This window comes from Cornus florida, unplaced genomic scaffold (genome assembly GCF_030987335.1).
Source record: "Cornus florida cultivar Cherokee Brave unplaced genomic scaffold, ASM3098733v1 CherokeeBrave_3.0.0_Hap2_Chr01, whole genome shotgun sequence".
Taxonomy (NCBI): domain Eukaryota; kingdom Viridiplantae; phylum Streptophyta; class Magnoliopsida; order Cornales; family Cornaceae; genus Cornus; species Cornus florida.
This window is the reverse complement of record NW_026775571.1, coordinates 71,954,469-71,975,961: the sequence shown is the minus strand read 5'-3', so window position 1 is coordinate 71,975,961 and position 21,493 is coordinate 71,954,469. Positions and strand designations below refer to the sequence as shown.

At 33.9% G+C, this 21,493-nt stretch overlaps 1 long non-coding RNA gene and 1 pseudogene across 1 annotated transcript; one reads left to right on the top strand and one right to left on the bottom strand.

Annotated features, from left to right (window-relative positions):
• The first annotated feature begins 636 nt into the window (after positions 1–636).
• LOC132274486 (uncharacterized) lies at positions 637–21,074 on the top strand (annotated as a pseudogene).
• Positions 16,632–18,059, bottom strand: LOC132300252 (uncharacterized). The gene is made up of 2 exons (XR_009480360.1): positions 17,827–18,059; positions 16,632–16,883 (listed from the first exon to the last, which is right to left on the bottom strand). It is a non-coding gene; the product is annotated as an uncharacterized LOC132300252 (long non-coding RNA).
• Positions 21,075–21,493: the final 419 nt, after the last annotated feature.

Below are 21,493 nucleotides of genomic sequence, written 5' to 3'. Positions count from 1 at the left end.
ACTTTTCAATTTCTTTCCTAGTTCAATTTTTCTTTTCTGACACTTATACTTGATACGCCCTTTTTCACCATAAAAATGACATGTTGAAATACGTTTAGGAGAATTAGAAATAACATAAAGTTGGTTTCAACTTTCACAAAAACATTTCTCGATTTTTGAAAATACAAATCCTTTGAAGTTGAAACCAATTATTTGTTATGACTATTATTTTCAACCACTCCTTTCAACTTATCAATTTTGCAAGTGTCAATATCAACTTTCTAAAAAGACTGTTTTGATTTAACAAATTCACTACTCAAATTATTAATTTTAAGTTCCAATGATTTATTAAATAAATTTACCTTCTTAAGTTCTTTTTCCAGAAAATCAATGTTATGAAGAAGATTTAAATTCTTATGGCCATTTTATTCCAAATTCTTATTAGAGACAGAAACTTCTATCTTATAAATATCTCTATCAAGTTTCGCAAGATTCAATTTCTCTAACAGATTTTCAAAATCTTTTTTGAACTTAGACCATTCAACTTGCATGCTTGTGATAGAATCAAAAAGAAGAGGTAAAGATAACACATCAACTAAAACTGAATTTTCAGACATGATGTGAAAATCCACAATAAATCAACAAATATGATCTACTATGTATATCGAGTATCCAGCTCTGATACCAAATTGTGAAAATAGAGTTACGCGGGGTGCAGACACAGTTAGTTGATTTTAATTGTGATTAACTCCTTTAACGATCTAGATCTGATTATTAGGTCAACTTGCTCAATTTATGATTGATTAAATTATATGATCAATCTAAACATCCACAATCACAAATATAAATACTATAAAGTAAAGCAAGTAAAAGCTTAGAGATATTGCACCAGAATGTTTTGCGAGGAAACCCTAGTTGATAAAATACGTCAACTGTTTGCATGGGAAAAATCTCGTGAACTATTCAGTCCAAAGTAAACCGATCCACTATGTTTGAAACAAAGTACACCAAACTTTGACTTTGGCTTACACCCTATAGTTCTACTAAACACCAATTGCTGACAATCATCTGGCTTTACGATTCTCCGTCCAACAGTAACTTGACCTTAGGCTTATGCTTGATATTTGTAGAAGAGTAGCAAGTAGATTAGACAACACTCCTTGAATGCTCCAACCCTTTTAAAGTGTGATCGCTTTTACTTCTGTTCTTTAAGATCTGAACTCGATGTAGAAGAATTAAATCCTGTTCTTCGTCTGAATCTCTAAATCTTCAATATAATTCCAATTCCAATGAGATAGAGAACAACACCACTAAATCACTCATGAATATATGTGTATGCTCTCATAAATAAATTCAGAATAATCAGATTTAATTTTCTGAATTTTCTCTCTCTAAAAGGCTTTCTCAAAATATAGAATTAATGTTCCCTAAAGCCATGAATAAACCTAGATGACTACCAAGGTTTATATAGAGTTTAGAATGTCATAATCCCTCTGAAAATATGAAAAATTTCGTGCACAGGACTTGGAAAGAAGTTGGGATCAAAAAGGGAACAAACAGAAGAAGAAACTGAAAGTTCTAATGCTGTCAGGACTCTTGGTACCAGTTCCCAAACTTGGAACCAGTTCAAGAAGGTCAGAAGCCTTTTCGACGTACTTTGGCTACTAGTTCCTAAATGTGGTATCGGTTCAAGGTTAGCGATGACCAAACCTGATGTGGACCAAGGTTTGCTACCGGTTCAAGGATTCTCCTACCAGTTCCTAATGGACAGAAGTGAAATCTCTGTTTCTTTCAACCTTTTAAATTCCCTAAGTGTTCTCACTCATCCACATACCTTCCTAAAGCATTGTTCTCATCATCTCAGAGTATACCAACCCATAAACACTTAAACTTCTTCAAATTCGCATTCGATCTTCAATTTTTGAAATTTTAAATCTAAAAATTACAACTCGACTAGACTTGTTTTGACAACGAAATTAGCCAATTATAAAATATATTTCACAAGTCTAACTTCGTTTCAATACAAATTTTCCAAAAAGCTAGGTAAAATTGTTAGAGAAACTCAACATATATCAAAGTTTCATCTCCCTTCTTTACATGTGTTATTTATGTCTTAAATTATTATTGGGCTGGACTTTGAATTGTAGTAGGTTGGGAGCACTTTCTTAAACTTGGGCTCAAAGTAATTGTCTTTGAGCCCTAAGTAGTTGCATTCCTTGCCTAAAAAGGTTTTGTATTACTTGTTCACCAAGCTATGGTTTAGGAGATCTATAAATAGAGAATTGAGTTTAGAGGGCAGGGAAGGAAAGAGAATGAAGGAGAGAGATTAAAAAGAGAGGGTGCAAATAGGCACCAAGTGTAGAGAGATATAACCTCATAGAAACTAGTGAGTAGTGGGGAAGCTATGATGAGTGGGTGGGTGGAACACCGATGATGAGCAAGGGTCTCGTGAAAGGCTCAGGTGTCCAACACCATACCTTAGGTAGAGAGTAAACGTAGACAGTCTGGTGTTCAAACTCTATCATATGATGAGTAGTGTGGAGCCTAATTGATATTATAAACAAAAGCCAAACTCTGCGGATCCAACTTGTCATGTGGGGTATTTTGGTAATTTTTTCACTTGTTATTTTGCCCTAATGCGAGGATATTATTCATTTTGAACTCTCTATATCTGATGTTGTTTGATCATCATAATAAAATCCCTACAACCCTTGGATGTAGCCTTAGATTTTTTGTGAACCAAGTAAAATCTGTATGGTCTTGTTGTGTATGTTTGATCTCTTTCTTGTGTTTTTTTGTATAATTTTGCAACATCATTGTGTAATTTCTCATATGACATAGTGAGTGAGTGTGTACTTTCTATAGTTGCATATTCTCTTCATTAAGATTTTCTTCTTTGTAGTGAATTTTCTTCTCTGTCAACATAGGTCGAGTTAAGTCAAATCACTTTAAATTTGTGTTTTCTTCTGCATGCCATCCTAAACGAAGAGGTGTAGACATAACACAAATTCTTCTAATACCATTGATTGGTTTAAAAGTTTTGAGTTTTTGAAAAATTGTCTCCAAATGTACACCAAAGCTTATTACCGATTGTTTTAGCTTATTGTAGTACTCTCTACATTTTTAAGAAGAGGATTAATAATTCAAGTTTGCATAGAGATAAAGTGAGTGTGTAAGTAATGGCTAAGTAGTTTGTCATATGTTGTCTTAATGGTTTCTATTGGCATAGCCGAAATTGCTTGTTAACATATGGGGTCTTTTGACAGGTGGATCCAAACATGATAGAGTTGTTTGAGAGTCTTGGAGTTGATATGGAGGCTTCTGATATGTCCTTCTCGGTGAGCCTAAACAAAGGCAATGGTTATGAGTGGGGAAGCCAAAATGGATTGTTCAGTTTGTTTGCACAAAAGAAAAACTCACTGAATCTATATTTCTGGCAAATGCTTCGAGAAATTTTCAAGTTCAAGGATGATGTCATCATGTAAGTACAAGTGATATTCTTACTCATATTTAATTTGTAAATAATATTTAGGTTCTCACCAGTGCTGTCCATATATGTAGCACAATCTTATCATGATAATGTGTCATAAAAAGATTGTGATACATATGTGATTGGGATGGTATAAGTCTTTGGTGGTGAGGACGAGCTTCTTAAAATGTGTAGAGGAAATTATTGCCCATATAGTTGAGTTTGTTTCACGTTATTAAATTTCTTAGTCTTTATTAAGAAAAAGAAAGAAAGAAAAAAACATTGTCTAGTCCTACAAATTTGGGTCTTTAACTCAGATGTAAGATTTTTCCCTAGTTGAGAATTTGAGCCCTGTTGTGTGTTTGTTTTAAGTTCCAAGAAAAAAGAAAAAATTGAAAAGAAAAAAAGAGGTTTTTTTCCTACTTTCCAAAGTAAATAGAGATGGGAAATGGTACTTTGAGTACTAGCACAATGCATCCAACAAAGATGTGCTTCCCGTTCGAATACTTTTCATCAACATCAGGACGACAACAATAAGTATTAAATGTGGTTGTAATTGGTACAACTTTTCATCATTTTTTCCTTTTCTTATATATATATTTTTTCTCTTCTGGACTTACAATCTAATGAGAGATTTTGAATATACTTTTATTCTATAGAAGAATTTATTAGAACATTAGACCGAATTTTTCTATATAGTTTTATAACTTAAATTATTTTATAATTTTATTAATTTTTGTTATCATAAATTATATATTTTGTTTGTGAGTTGCTATTATTTTTATTTATATTATTGAATATATCTACTAAAAAATATGAAATCGGATATGAAAATACTTAAAGAAATAAGAAGAATAAATAAACTAATTCAATCTAAAATAAAATAAGAATTGAGTTAATGATAAATTTGTTATGATTAATAATTAAAACATAGCAAAAAAATTTAAGTAAAAATTCGATAAATGAACAATTAAGTCATCTACAGGAATTAAAAGATTATACAATAGTAAAAGAAAAAAAAAAAAAAAAAAAAAAAAAAAAAAAAAAAAGCCTAAATGACTTGACTTATAATGATAATCAAATGCGTGATAAATTTTTATATATTTTTTTTATGAAAAACAAAATATACAAAAATTGTTTTATGGAACAAAAGATTGAAACGACAAAACATCCACCTAACAGTAACATGTAACAATAATAAAGAAAGCAGCAAAGTAATAAGAAGGAATGGATAGTCAAGAATTTACTTGATAGTTATAAGTTTAAATGATGGATAATTACGAACTTTTCATGTTTTATATATATATATATATATATATATGAAATAACAATCAATCAATTCACAACACATGCACACGTGCCCTAAAACCTACTCCAAATATAATAATAAGCTTATAAACATAACTTGCTTGATGAGTGCATGTAATCCTATCTTGAAGCGTGTACCCTATCTAATGTAGCTGCGCACACACGAAATTTCTAAGGCTGATTGTTTAAGAATATTTCATATTTTCGTGTTTAGCGCTTATTAAGTAGTGTAACTTTTTGGACTTAATAAATATAAAAATAACCCCTATTTATTCCGGTGTAGATGATAGGTAGATCTATATTTTTTTTATTTCTAACAAGTGTTGTTTCTATATACTTATAACTAAAAATAATCAAGTTATTAATAATGGGGGATATCAAGAAATAACCCCTCACTTGTAAAATTAAAAAAATCTCCTTTAAGATCAAAGAATTCTATCAAATTGAGTATGATTGCACGTGTGATAGCATCTACTGCAACATGAATATCAATAAACCCAATTATTACAATTGCTCAAGATACCATTTTTTAGATTATAGGGTCTATTTCTTAATTCAATATCCCCCTTACTAACTTGAAACAAAGAATTAGTAGATCTATTTCGTCCAAAATGAGAATGGGCTAAGGCTATGGAATCGACTTAATCATCAAATTATAAATTATAAGTTCATTCAATACCGGACCAAATCAGAATAGGGTTATATACATTCTCATTATGAGAAATGGTCATTCAAACGTATCAGAACAGATATAATATTTACATATGGATCCCTACATCATTTCATTCTATTTAGGATCAGAAATAAGCACAGTAGTCGGATCTGTTTTAACATATCTCTAGTTATTTTGAACCCTATTTATCTCTTTGGACTTCGGTTTGATGGCATAACTAACCAATGTTAACCTCATCAAAACTTAGTTTTCTAAGCATATCATGACTAAAACTAGTCAATATTATTTTAATTTTAATTTTTCATAATTTTTAAATGATTTTTCTTAATTTATATCAATTTTAAAAATAAATAATTATTTGATTATTTCGAACGGAGCCGATTTCTGACCAAAAAAACTTATAACTCATCGAAATACTCAAGTGAGTCAAAACGGGGCTCAAAACGGCCTTGGGTGAGTCACACTCTCCCATCCGCGCACATGGGCCGCGAGTGGGCTTTGAACATCCCCAAACCCAAATCTCATCTCCTTCCTAGCACATGCATAATAGACCCAGAACCTGCTTACACCATTTTTGCGCTCAGCCATCTTCAACCCCATAATCAACCATCCAAACGACCTTTAAATCCCTTCATATTATAGGGCTTTGTTTTCCCATCACTCAAATCATCTTACAAGCTAAACATCTTGTAGATCCATAGCCTAAATTAATCGAATTAAACACATAAATTATTAGGGTTTCAAACATTCAAACTTAAGATTCTTCATATCCTCAAGTTTATGTCAAGTTTCATACCATCCTTGGCCCAAATCATGCTTCGGCCAACACCCATTACAGCTAAACTTATATATATATAAACACACACACGAGCTCGCGCACACGTGATCTTGACTCAAGACCAAATTCAAGTTTCAACCATTATATATATACACACACATGCCATACTGTTTCCAACATAAATAGTGGGTTAATGATGGTGGTGCCTGCCTCTTGCACCCCATAATCCACTATCTGGCACATGCACAGAAAATTTTCCGGGTTTGGCTCCTAGGGGGATTTGAACTCTTGACCTCAAGAATCTTTTGCTGTTAAACTATCCGTTTGGGGTTCAAAATTTTCTTACAGTTGTGTCAAGCTGTGTCAAGCCCTGCCCTTTAAAGGGGCTAGCTCAAACTTCCACCATCACACGGTTAGGAAAGAGTCAATGTAAGCCACCTTACTTCTGTTTCTATTGTGACCTCTGAGTTACAATGGAACAACTTTTTTGTTGCTCCAAATTGAGTCCCTATGTCAAAGATACATCCTAACTAAAAGCAAGAGAAAGAGGTGATTATTACTAACAGTACCTAGTATACTGTTACTATATTATTCAAGGAGCACTTGATGATTTGCACTTAATTGGTCTATACGCATTTCTTACCATACCGGGTAACAAACTGTTCATAAATCCTGAGATGCATTTAAGATGAACAGACTGAATGTTCATTTGCCACATTGTTTCCTATAAATGCAGGTATCTTGAAGAGCTTGACAACAACCCCGACATCGATCGCAATGAAACATTGGGGCAATTCATCAAGTCAAGGGGTTACACAGAGTTATTCCTGAAGGCTTATCTTGTGCGGCCACAATATTCTATCACAATTTGTACTTTTCTGTCAAGTGTATCAATCACATGTTCTCTACTACAAACTTTAGGCTTATTAATAATTAATTTGTACAGGTTCCAATGTGTGCTTCAATCTGGTCCTGCCATTCAGAAGCATTAATGAGCTTTTCTGCTTATTCTGTTATTTTATTTTGCCTTAATCATAATCTGCTACAGGTACATTTCTTTGTTTAAATTCTTGGTTTATGGATTATGCTACTTGGGTTTCTTTATGTCAAAGTATTTTGAAGTGTTCATTTAAGTTTGTTTTGATTTGTCTCACAGCTCTTTGGCTGCCCTCAGTCGCTTACTGTCAAATTGAGTTCACATAATTATGTCAATAAGGTGATTTTAGTGTTATTGCAACTAGTGATATATTCATGCCATATGTTTCTTGTATGACTTATTTTGTTGGGCTAACAAACAGGTTAGACAAGAGTTGGAGAGCAGAGGTTGTCAAATAAGAACTGGGTGTGAGATGCATTCTGTTTCCACAGTTGATGAGGGTGAGTACCTCTCTCTCCCCTTTCAAGTTGTACTGTTATAAAGGTACATAGAGATTAGAGATGCCTCCAAACATGATTAATACATCCAAAACACCAAAATAAATGTGTGCGCGCGTGTACCAAAAATGTAAAACACAAAGAACAATATAAAGTCAGTCATCTCTTAACTGAATGTTCTATATACTAGATGGATTCCTATTCAGGTTCTATCTGGGATATTCCTTTTAACTTTCCTTAAAAAATTCTCTAATTTATTTTTCTCCAAAATTTCTATAATAAATGTGTGTATATCATTGTAAATTTTGATGTTCTAATGATGCGTAGGGGATCCCTTTTGTTTAGCATGAGTAGCAATCCATAAAACTTGCACAAATGTCAATTGGTTTTTGTTTGTTTTTTGTTTTTTGTTTTTTGTTTTTTTAGAAAGGTTACTTGTACCACATTTTCGTGCAAGAAGCTGCAAGTCATATCCGCATAGGTGATTCCCATATGTCATTATACACTGGCTTACTTTATCCATACTAGTCAATGGACCTCTTATAGCAAAACACTGAGAGAACATGTCTATGAACCGTAGAATTCTGACCTTATTCTTCCTGTGCTGATCTAGCAGTGAAAATCTAAATTTGGTTGTCTTCTCTGTCAATTGAACTAATCATTTTTCTTCTCCGTTAGCTGGATCCTTGAATAGAGTCACTTTTCATTGGCCATTTTGAATTATTTCTGTGACCTTAACATTTCTAGGACTGGCTGCATCAATGACAACCCTCTCTCCATAGGTTTCCATCAGTGGGTATCTGAAATTCTAGTTATGCAGGGTTATCCAGCTGTAAGAATTTCCCTTCCCCATGTCCCACTTCTTATAACTCTTGATTGTCATTCCGAGCCTGAAAACCTTTTTCTAACCCCAAGAGCCGTCAAGTTGTATATTAAGATCCCAAATTATCTGCGCCACACCAGAAATTTATGAACCCACTCAGTACACAAAACCCAAACCCCCTTCTTTCTTAGGAGCACACAATGTTGCACAAATTTGCATTATCTCGTCACCTCAGTCTCTGGGCCTCGCCTTCGTGAAAACTTCGCATGTGTGATGTCTATGCTTCATATTTAGGGTGATATTTGACTGTAGATTGTTACAAGTTTGGGCAAGACTTCTATAACTGGAAGGAACAAAAATGGAGAAATGAATTCACCTTGTCGATCTCAATTCTTTGGACCCAGCAAAATACATTTCATCGAGACAAGTGAGAATTTAGGAAGCATAATGTGAGCCTTTATCCATTGCATCCAGTTGATAGGAAAATTTAGTATTTCCAGAACATCAATGAAATTCAAATTCAATGAGACATATGCTTTCATAAGATTATTCTTCTAAGTACCCCTAGGAGTTTTTTAGTTGCTGTGTTAATTCTATTCTCCCAGACGTGAAAGAAGACTGATAGGAACTTCCTGTATTGTTGTAGCAAGCAACTTGTTATACACCAGTACACTGTTGCAACAAGAACTAGGTCTATACTCTGGCATAGGATTAGGATTCTCCATCTTAGAGATAAGGGCTATTAATTGCTGTTCTGGTTCTTATTTTAGTATTCTTCAGTGGTTGTGTCTTGCTTCAAACGAGATGAATTTTGGATAATTTATAATGATCAATAATATATGCTTTTAGTAGGCTTCAATTCTGATTAGGTCAATTAAAAAACATATATTCTTTTTATACTATCATTTTGGTCTACGATGGTGAATATGTTGAATCATTGAAACATGCTTAAAATAAAAAATCAAAAAAAAAAAAACATTTTGAAATATATTATAATATTTTCAACATGGGATCTAATATTAATGAAACCTCTAGTTTGTGATAACTATAAGCAATTGTTATTGTTGTAAAGCTGTAAAGTAAACATATGCAATGTCAAAGATTTGGCAGTTTGAATCAATTTTGTGCATTATGTTTATCAGAATTATGAAATGATTCTTGATCAGGTTGTTTTATAAGATGTGAAGATGGTTCACAAGAACTGTACAATGGTTGCATAATGTCCATCCATGCTCCAGATGCTTTAGAAATGTTGGGGAAACAAGCGACATATGATGAAACCAGAGCACTTGGTGCTTTCCAATATGTCTATAGGTACTGACACATATTACCTTCCCCATAATATTTGACTGTTTTGTATTACATTTTTCTAATATACTCATTCATGAAAATTATAGCTGTACTAAGGTTGTGGTTATGAAAATCAGACTATTTTCAGGATTGACTAAGGTAGGACAGGAATTGTTTTTATTTTTAATTTCTCTTAAATTTATTTTTTAGTCAAAAGCTATGATTCATTTTGAGTTTTGACAGGCCTCATCTGGGCTGCTGATGTTTTTTGAGTTGCGGAAATTTTTTACTTTTATAAATGTATATTGAATTGCATATTTAATTTGAAGTGGTCTCCATCAAAGTTTTTAAAAATTTATCTATTTATCTTAACTTGATTTGCAAGAAGTCTATGATTCCTACCTCCGGAATTAGGATCTCTGTAGTCTTCATGTTAACTGGATTACTTAAAAAACTGCCATGTCAATTTGAAATGTTTGAAACTACTACTAGCTAATTCTTTCTTTGGTGGTCTGACATATTTGATACTCATTTAATTATTTTCTTTTTGGATCATGAAAATTTGGTGGTTGCAGCTGATGTTTTCATTTAGTTTATTTCTCAAAAATGGACAATCATTATATAAGTTTTTATGACAGTGATATTTTCCTTCATCGCGACAAAAGTTTAATACCCCCCAAAAACCCAGCAGCATGGAGTGCACGGAATTTTCTTGATACAATGGATAACAAAGTATGTGTAACATATTGGCTCAATGTGCTCCAGGTTTGTAAAGCTGTCTCCTTGTGTGAATTAGAGTTGTACAACGTACATATGTGTTGCAGAAGTAATTACTATTAATTTTTAAAGGATTTAAATATTAAAATTACACCCTTGTTTAAACTTTTAGAATAGATGGTAGTTATAATGATATCAAAGCCAAAGGTCTCAAGTTCAAACCTCACTGTCACCCTGATAATTAATATTAAGACACGTGTTGGACCAAAAGAATGCCACATGTGAGGGGGCGTGTATCAAAGATTTGAGTTTTCACATGCTCAAACATTTTATGAGGTTTCCATATAATTTATCGTCTCTCAAAACGTGAACTCTTTTCTGAAATTAAAATGCTTGATTAATTCATAACCTTTCTCAACGTGCAGAACATTGGCGAAACAAACCCATCTTATCTGGTAACTCTTAATCCATTTCACACACCTGAGCATACATTGCTCAAGTGGTCAACCAGCCATCCACTCCCAACGGTTGCCGCAGCAAAAGCTTCTTTTGAGCTTGATCGAATTCAAGGGAAGAGAGGCATATGGTTCTGTGGAGCTTACCACGGTGAGTTTTCTTGCTTACGACAAAAGCATAAAACTCTTTGAATATCACATTGCATCAGTTAAGCTCATTTTTTCTTGAACCATAGTGTTTGGAAGAAAAGAAAAAAACCACCTTTTAGAGAATTATAAAGGACCTCTCCAAAATTAGACCTTTTTCTTGACTCAGTTTTAAGAAACTGCAAATCAAATGAAGTTTTAAACTGCTTTCTGTTTTCGGTGACAATTTTATATTCTCAGAAAAATGAACCAAATAAATCCTATGTTTCTATGTCCATTTTTTAGCGAATATAAATTTTGTGATCTCAAGGGAAGTATTCATGTTTTAAATTGATGCGCATGACTGGTTAATGATTATTAACATTAGGTATACTTTTGAAGCTTCATGCAAGATATATAGTGCTTTGACTCTTTAAGATGTCGTGACATTTTATTTTACACTGCTAATGTCTGCTGTCTGTTGTACTTTCATTTGTTTAGAAAAACAGAAATAGCTTATCTCCTTTTTGGCTAAATTAAACAGCTTATAATTTACTGACACACATGCTTTACATATTCACTTTCAGGATATGGATTCCATGAGGATAAGCTAAAGGTATTCTAGATTTTTGTATTAAAACAAATAAATGTTTATTTTTTATTATTATTAACAAAAATAAATGTTGCTTTAAAACATATAACAACGATTTTGAAGGCAATTGAAAAATGTGCTTGCCAACATCACATTGACGATAAAAAGCTAATAGTTATTGCCTTCGGTGTTTGTTAGGCTCTTAATTGTTTGGTTTTGCAGGCTGGCATGGCCGCTGCATATGGTATTCTTAAAAAGAGTGTTGCTGTTCTGGACAACCTATGGTACCTTCTTTGGTCGAAGCATGGGCGTGCACTATTGTTACCAAGTTTCTTCAACATTATATCTCCACTGGCTGCCTAATGTGAGTTCACTCAGAGGACAGATTGATATTCCATTTTTAGATTTTTTTTTTTTTTTTCTACTTTTACTTCTTGAAATGAAATAAACAATTTTTTTCTTTCTTTTTTGAGCCAAGACACACTCTAAGGGTGTTTAGTTAGTCATGTTTGTTGCTTGGAAGAAGGCATCATGCTAATTTTCCAATGCTTTTGTTGGCAAGTGTGACAGAAAATTTGAGATGATTTAAGGCTCGTGTAACAAGAGGATAATAAAATGCACCAGGAAGGATTGGTTCGGTTCAAGCTATAGTAGCTACTTGGACATGAAAGATGCTAAAGAACATGATTCTCAATCGTACTTAGATAGCCATAAAATAGGATTGTATGGTTTGGTGGTTGTATTCTCTTTGTAGATGGCAAGGCAGGACAGGGGTCATTGTTTGGCACAATGGTAAAAGCTCAGAGTGATAGTAACAAGTCACTGGTTTAGGCTTCAAATTACCCATTTTATGTAAAATAAATAATATAATATATATTTAAAATTTTGTTGAATGCTAGGATTCATTGGATAATTCAATATCTACAAAATTGTGGTTATTTTAGTTTCGAGTTGCATTATTTATGCACTGTGAGTAGTACTTATGCAGTAAATTTTGAATTGATATCATGCCTTTTGTGGCACCCTAGCTTATTGGAAGAAGGAGGTACAGTTTTCACCTTTGAAGGAACAAGAAAGAAAAGTCTTCTTAAAACTTATCTGAAAATTCACAATCCCCAGTTTTATTGGAAGGTATGCACATTTTCTGTCTTTGACATTTATTTCAATATAAAGAACTGGCCAAATATATAATTGTTGGTCAAAATTAAGTTAGAATTCTGTTACGCATATGTTTCTTACTTGGAATTATTTTGACAGGTTAGTACACAAGATGAATTTGGCCTTGCAGATGCATACATTAATGGTGATTTCTCTTTTGTTGATAAAAGTGAAGGTCTTCTGAATCTTTTCCAGGTAATACTACAGATCCGTGCTTGGTTTCAAGTGTTCCCAGTAGATGTTTACCTTTTGAAAATTCTATTCTGCAGATTTATATAGCCAACAGAGATTTAAAAGCTTCTGTCTCAAGGTCTAATAACAAAAGGTAAATATTGACTTGAACCAGTTATACTGTGATATGGGTGTACGAATTTTGGTCATCTCCTAATTATCCCTACTTGAGTTTCCATCTATTCTAATGTCGGTGTTAGGGGCTGGTGGACACCATCGCTTTCCACAGCTGGAATCGCATCAACAAAGTATTTTCTCAAGCATGTTTTGCGGCAGAATACTCTTACCCAAGCTCGCAGGAACATCTCTCGTCATTATGATCTGGTACGAGATATCAATCCATTGATAAATGTCTTTTCAATCTCTCTCTCAATAAGTTCAGAATGTACTTGGTGGAGGTTCATAATTCTCTATTTGTACGATATTGTCTATAGGTGTATAGTTTTGAACACAAGTATCACGTGAAATCCTAGTTAAAAAATTTATTTGGACCATGGCTTATGACCTTCAAAAAAAAGAATTGTATTTAGCTTCACTTCAGAAATGAAGATTTTTTTTATTTTTTATCAAGACAGTGATTATTTCTACGAAAGTTGAATGAAGACTTGTTGTTAAAGATAAGCTCATATGAAAACAAATTAAACAATGTAACAGTAATAAATAAATATAAAGAATAAAATTAAAAAATATATATTTCATCATTTCAGTACCATGTAGAGCAGTGTGAAAATGAAATAGCATGTATACATATGCTCTTAAAATTAGAACATTTGAAATTGAACATACAATAATGTAATAAAAATAATGTCTTAGTTGCTCAAAGGGAGGGAAAATGCAGAAGTTTCAGACTTTCAGTGCAGGATCAGGGAAGACGTGTCCTCTGTATCATATGGACGCTTAATAAACGTCTGAAATGAGTTCGACATATGTGCAGTTGGTCATACACCTAACGGGTATATCCAATAATTCAAGTATATATATAATTGTATATAAAACTCTCTTATGTTGTGGTGGGGGGAGGGGTCATGGGAGAAACTCTCTTATTATCTTTCATTTCTTACATTATTACTTCAAAATACAAAATTATTCTACTGTGGAAAATAGAAGTATATATTAAAAAACATGAGTATTTAGCTGTCTCCCCATGTTGCTGGATTTGGATTATTCAAACGAAATCGAGTCCAATCAAGCAGATTTCTACTTAATAAAACAGTTGTACCTTTGGTTTAGAAATTCTTAATGTTGATTAAGATATGTTGTAATAAATAAGAGTCTTTATAAAATAGCTTTATAACCCAAGTTAATTGCCTTCAATTTCCATCAGAATGGCCTGTAAGTTCTGTAACCCTTTTCGTTTTCATGGTAGCATCGTGCTGATCTGTATGAATTTGCATACACCAACTTTTGTTTAAAATAATATTATTGCAAGTAATTAAGATACAAAAAATGTAATCCGACTATTGGTTTTTGGTTTCTCGTTTCCAGAGTAACGAACTATTTGCTCTGTTCTTGGATGAAACAATGTCATACTCCTGTGCAATAGTTAAGGTACAGATTTCGATCTTTTGATTATTTTATCTACAACCCCAAAATTTATCCTCAAATTTTTTTTTTAAATCTCAAACTTTGTAATACTGATTTCCATGTTGAACTTCTGATAGACGGAAAGTGAAGACTTGAAAGTTGCACAGCTAAGAAAAATCTCAAGCCTGATTGAAAAAGTCAGTCTATCTATAACATCTGCTTTATTTTTAATGAGAATTTCTAAGTAAAATTATCTTATTTGCACTATTTTCTGTTCCAATATAGGCCAGAATTGATGAGAAACATGAAATTCTTGATATTGGATGTGGTTGGGGAAGTTTAACTATTGAAGTTGTCAAACGAACTGGATGCAAATATACTGGCATCACCTTATCTGAGGAGCAATTGAGATTTGCAGAAATGAGAGTGAAGGAAGCTGGCCTTCAGGTGATTAGTTTTTACTAACTAAACATGCATGACTATGATAGCGCAATGCACATAAGTTGCCCCCGGGGGCTTGGCTATGATGGTAGGTGTTTGGCACTTGCCACAAGCGGCCAGTGTGCGATTCCTCCCAAGCCATCCATGTCCTCTGACTTACCCGGTGTATCTTTGGGGCGAGGCTCTGCACCCCCAGGTTTGTAGCCTAGGGTGGGTCCCAAAGGAGCCCTGCCTAGGTGAGTTCCTGGTGCTAAAAAATAAATAAATAAATAAAACAATGCACATAAGTTTCATGTGAGACAATGAGATCATCATTATATATATTCCTTTTTGCTTCTGGCTCCTCACAAGGTAATTGAGTTGGTATAAGGTCTCAGGACCTGATCCCGAGATCTTGTGTTCAAATTCAGGACTTCAACCCTTCAAAATGTCTCCTGTGTAATAAAATATCTTTATTTGTTTCTTGTTACCTTGAGAATATTGTTTCCATTAAGTCTCTTATCATTTTAAATGACTTCAACCCTTCAAAATGTCTCCTGTGTAATAAAATGTCTTTATTTGTTTCTTGTTACCTTGAGAATATTGTTTCCATTAAGTCTCTTATCATTTTAAATGGACTTCGCTCCCAGGACCGCATAAGATTTCTCCTCTGTGACTATCGCCAATTACCCGATACCCACAAATATGACAGGATTATCTCTTGGTGAGTTCATCTCCAAATTATGTACCAGAACTAAATAATGGTGTTCATCTCCAATTTACATCTGATAATAACTAGCCAAATTTGTACACTTATCTAGCTGACGTTTATTTACAGTGAGATGATAGAACATGTTGGCCATGAATACCTTGAAGAGTTCTTTAGTCGTTGTGAATCAGTGTTGGCAGAAGATGGGCTTCTTGTCCTACAGGTAAGCATAGTTTGTTCTCTACCATTTTACTTTTTATTTCACACAGTTCTTTTATTTAAACAATTTGTTATCTCTTGGCTGCAGTGGAAGAAATTAGTGCTTGAATTCCTATAGTTTCAGCAGCCAATAAAATTCATATAAGTGACCCAATGATGGATTACTTGCTAGTATATATGTGGTACAATTTAGTTAATCAATTTGATTTGAGAGAAATCCTTTGGATAAATTTATGCAGCATGAAATGGCGAAATTAGTTATAAAACAATGTCACAGTCTAACTAGATATTTGATAAGAGGATAGAAATCAGAGCAATTTGATTTCACAAATAATTTGAAGGATGGCCACTTTGCTAGCTTTTGATAGCATTTAAATGATTTTCTTTTCATGACACTACACCTCAGGAACTCAATAAATGATATCAAAACGTTGTTAGGGGATATTAACTCCTTCCTACCCACTTAATGGTTGGCTGTTGTTCAGAATTAAATTTCCTCATCATACATAACAGAAGCGTCATCATCACATAAGCATATATGGCGAAAAAAGTCATACACATCAATGCAGAACATAATATTTTATATGGTTCACCCAACTGTAGGGCTACGCCAATGGAGAGAGAGATGTGTAACGATTCCAAAACTGATACTTTTTAAACAAAAAAAAAATTCGGCATGACCTCCCCTAAAAATAGGCCTATCACAACCTATTTAAATTCATTTTTAACCTATCATGGCTCAAATTCCGAATTCACGGCAATAGTAGATGATAATATACAATCAAATGACCTCAATAATACTTCAAACTAGTATTACTCTCCCCATTCATCAATAAGGTTTACATGTTATCAAATTCACATCCAAAATATCATCTAATAACATAGTTATATTACCTAACCATGGTTTTGAAAAATAAATACACATTACTACACTTTTGGGGCCTTACAAAAATGGGAGATATACAAAAGATACAAAATGAGCTCCAAGTCAGCCTTAAGCTTGTGGAAGATCGGCATCCACTACCTCCTTACCGGTTCCTGGAAAATGTTAAATAAAATAGGGTGAGCATAAAGCTCAGTAGAGAGTGCCTATGACGCACCTCTTGTAGCCCCGTGAATCCAAACAAAGCATAGGCCAATAGGAAGAGGGGTCATGCAAAATGAGGGAAACACATATTAAATTCCAATTCCAAGCAATCATATGTAAAATGCCATGAATGCTATGATATGCGTGTCACTCCCCATTTCTCAGAAAACAACCATACTTTTCAAACTGTTAATATAACCCGCCCTTTAGTGACCCCGCAGCGACACGAGAGGAGGATTGGCTAGTGTCCCTGACCCTTGGTAACCCCGCGGCGTCATTATGGGGCCCAGCTAGCTCAACCACGCTAGGGCGACTCCTTAGTCCCCTCTAGGCTATATTAACCTCCGGCCCTTTGGTACCCCCGCGGCGAACGGGTTTCTCAAAAAAAAACTTTTTCAACAAAGCTTTCCCGAAAATCCCCATTCTTTCATTTTTCAAAAGTCATTTCCATACGTGCAATCCCCAATGATGAATTCATGAATGCCACATACTTTCAATGTTGTAATATAAGGGATTTCTAACATTTGTCATGCCGTGACAATATCATAAAATGGGGAATTTAATACCACAATTTACCACACATGCTCACAACAATCAACTAGATATTTAGCATTATAATAAGCATGATAAATCAACCATTTATCACAATTTCCATACAATCCAACAAATACACATAGATACATGTTTCACATACACAATTAAATCATTTAAGGAGTAATCCATCTAAACTAAGCATGCTTATCACATAAGTCAACAAACACACATATATAAAATCTTTATATGCACCATTAAATCATTTTTAAAGCAATCAACCTTAAATCAAGCATGTTTGGCCAAAATTCTAGAGAAATAACTCACTAAGGTACAAGAAAAGTGTGAATTAGACACCTTTACCTCTAATTGAGCAAAAACCCCAATTTTCTTCACAAACCCTAGAAATGGGTCCTAAGATTCGAACTCCAAGGAGTGCACTAAATCTGAAATCGCTTGTATGGATGTGTAGAGCTTGACACGAGCTTCGTTTTGCCTCAAACGGCACTCAATTTCGATAAGAAATGAGATCAAGATCTTGCTTCAAAGTTTTGGAAATTAAAATGAAAAGAAAAAAAGAGAGGAAGAGGGGAAGAGAGAGGCACACGGGAGAGAAGGAGAGAAATGAGACCATTTGTAGTCTCTTGGCCCTTAGTTGGTTTAATGGTAGGTCCCACCACCTTTTATTTTCTTTTTCCTTTAACTTTTTGCTTAAATTTGAGCCATAACACAACATAATACACATATTATATATACACCTATGCACATAAATACACAGACATTACAAGATGTCAGTATTGTGAATCAAGGAAAAGAATATACAACTAGAGATCAAAACCCCACTCACTCTCACTCAACATACTCTTGAGGCTACATCGTTACACTCGGGAAATTACATATACTCTCCCCTCTCCTTACAACACTCACCCTTTCAACCCCTTACATCTTTACTTTCTCTATCTTTCTCTACCTCTATCTCTCACACCCAACTCTATTTATAAAGTCTTCAAACGTAATTCCTTGTTGGACAATAAATCCACAAATTGCCTACAATGAGTTACCATAACAATCAAATCAATAAAATAGCAGCCTAATATGCCCCAATTTCCTTCCCTTACCTTCAATCTTTACCCTAGTTGGACAGGTCCACTTAGGGAAATTCCGTAACTACAAGCTTCACCCCAGTTGGACTGGTCCAAATAACTTGGACTGGTCCATCATACACACCGAATTCTAGCCACAAAACCCAACAAATACCTCATTTTGATGTAAAATCATGATTATAGCCATGCCTCACTATTAGAATATCAACTTTTTTGTCCAAACACGATGCAAAGCCAACTAATTCCTAAAGCTAGCTGACTAATGTAATTTCTAATCTTCTTAATCTCTAGAATTCATGAATTGAAAATTTCATGTCATATAATTAACGATTCTAATTTAATTTTCAGCGATTTTCTAACACCTTAGACTTGTTGATTTCTCTTTAGTTCTCATCAATACCAGATGAAAAGTATGATGAGTGCAGGCGAAGCTCAGATTTCATAAAGGAATATATTTTTCCTGGTGTATGCATTCCTTCATTAAGTAGAATAACATCAGCAATGGCTGCTTCATCCAGACTCAGGTAAAGGCTTACATTGTTTGTATGAATATATAGTTGGGTATTGTTTCTCTTCAACTTCTCTTTTCTGGAACTTTACGTAAGTGCTATAAATGCAGCGTTGAGCACATAGAAAACATAGGCTTTCATTATTTCCATACGCTCCGATGCTGGAGGAAAAACTTGTTGGATAACCAGTGGTAAAATATATTATTCTCTAGCTCTTTTTTTCCAATTTATTTTGATGTCATCAACAAATAAATTGGACAACTTGATTTATCTAGCGTTTTTTTTTTTTTTTTAAATGATCGAGGAATGACGTCAAAATATGAACCCCCTTACCATTTGAATGGGTGATTAACTTTTACCAAGTAAATGATACGCATACACACATACAGCATATCGAGACGCTCAAATAACTTGGGAAGTCTCATGTAATAACACTTACACAAGCATGAATATATGCCCAATTATGCATATGTTGTACCAAGGCCTGATACAAGGGTGAGCCAATAGCAAATAACCTTTCCTTCTGGGTGCTTCATGATCTGACCTAAAAGGTTAAGCTATTAGGTGGGACTAACACCTAATGCATATATACCCATTCACTTCTCCATCCGGATCCGATGCAGGACAAGTCCCCCTTACAACATTCTCTCCATCCGAACTTGCAATGCCCTCATTGCGATCGGGTTACCCTACCTACCAAGGGTGCCTAACCCGGACCCTTCCAAGTCGGGCACTTGACGTGGTACCAAATCAAGGAATGGGTCTGGCTCTGATACCAACTGTAACAGGTTAGGTGCTTTGCGATCCGACCCAAAAACTTAAGTTATTTGGTGGGGCTAACACCTAACTCATATAAACCCATTCACTTCCCCATGCAGATCCGATGCGAGATAAGTCCCCCTTGTAACACTAGGCTACTAGGTAATGCCCGACTAGTTATACCTAATAGATCACCACAAATTTCCAGGTCTATCTGAAGTTCAGGACTATGGAATGTGCAGGCTTAGATATTACATGAAAAGCCTAGCTATGATGAAAGGGCATAAAATTGTAGTTGTGACTTGAACAAAGAGATTCTACTTATCTTTTGCCTCTGCTGATTATCCTTTTTGAATTTCTGCAGCATTTGCCATTATAAACACTATCTTTTACCTGTTATATGATAAAAATAAAAAATAAAAAAAAAGTACATAAATTTATAATATTCTTTACTCTCTCTCTTAGCAAAATTCTCGCATTAGGATTTGATGAAAAGTTCATCCGGACATGGGAGTACTATTTTGATTACTGTGCAGCTGTTTTCAAGACTCGTAGGTTTGGAGTCTATCAGGTATCTCTCCACCCTGTGTCACACATTTCATTGATAATGTTTATTCTATCCTTCTTTAACGAGTCAAAATAAATAAATAAACAGCTCTGATGTTAGGATGTCCCATTGCGAATGCAACTGTGCCATTGTAGTTGTTCAATGGCATATGAATCTACAACGTGTTAAACGAAATTGTGAAAATCATCCAATGCAATTATAGATTGTATTTTACGTGAGCGTTAAGTAAACCATTTATCTGATCTGATGAATTGCATGATTCTCTACTTTCATAAAATTACTGAGGTTTGAAGACTTACTGCTATTTGTTAAGAACTAGTTCGAAATATTTGGTGCTAGAACTGATAAAGGTACTTTAATTCCCTCCAATGTAGATGGTATTTTCTCGTCCTGGCAATGTCGCTACATTGGCTGATCGATGCATATGAGGATGTACCTTCTGCTTATTGGTCATGTGATCCCTAGAAAGATTGTATTATTTGAAGAACCTTATAGTTTGGCTATCTCCTTCAATTTATGGATTGCTTTCTGTGAAGAATAATCGATTATATTCACTCATGTATTTCACGTTATGTATTTGAATTACGGTATATTGTGATGCTTCAGAAAGATAAACAGACAATGCATTTGTAACAATATATATTTGTATACATGTTATCCTTGTGTCTTAATGCTAACTCTTCTCATATTTTAGGATTTAATTACAGTTGTAAAAGCTTGGAAAGCTTGGTTTCTGAATGCATATTTGAATCATGAGATGAATGATTTTGTGAAATTATTTCAAAAAGTTGGGTCTGTATTCTACCTACCTCTTCTAGCAGCATCCTTGATTATCGGAAAAATTAGGGTAAAGTGTGTAAAACTCTCCTAAATTATTGCCTTTTTCGCAAATAACCCCCTTGAACTAAAAATTGTCCTCCTGAACTATAGATTTGTTGCAGTAAGGACAAACCATCACAAAAGACTATTTTACCCTTTTTCATTAAATTTGTCATTTTTTATTAAATTATTTTTATTATTTTTTTTCTTATCTAAATATTAATTATACAATTTACCTTAATTTTATTATTAGTATCGATTTATCATAATAA